Here is a 415-nt window from a genome sequence, read left to right as displayed (position 1 = left end):
GTGTGGCTGCTGCTCCTTGGACCAGTGTGGGCTGCACAGGGCTGCTGCTCCTCAGATGTGGTCGGTCTATCTGTTCGTGTGGCTGCTACTCCTTGGACAGGGGCGAGCTGCTTGGGCGGCTACAGCTCCTTGGGCTGGAGTGAGCTGCACGTGCGGCTGCTGCTCCTCGTACAGGGGCTGTCTGCTCGTGTGGCTGCTGCTCCTCAGATGTGGGTGGTCTGCTCATGTGGATGCTGCTCCTCAGACTGGAGGAGGCTGCTCGGGCAGCTACTGCTCCTTGAGTGTGTGTGGGCTGCTTGCGGTGATGCTGTTCCTCATATGGGTATGGGCTGCTCACACTGCTGCTGCTCCTCTTATGGGGTCAGGCTGCTCGTGCAGCTGCTGCTTCTTCGATGGGGGCAGGTTTTTTGCACAC

This window comes from Myotis brandtii, unplaced genomic scaffold, assembly GCF_000412655.1.
Source record: "Myotis brandtii unplaced genomic scaffold, ASM41265v1 scaffold497, whole genome shotgun sequence".
NCBI classification, from domain to species: domain Eukaryota; kingdom Metazoa; phylum Chordata; class Mammalia; order Chiroptera; family Vespertilionidae; genus Myotis; species Myotis brandtii.
The sequence above is the reverse complement of the archived record's forward strand: the minus strand, read 5'-3'. Positions refer to the sequence as shown.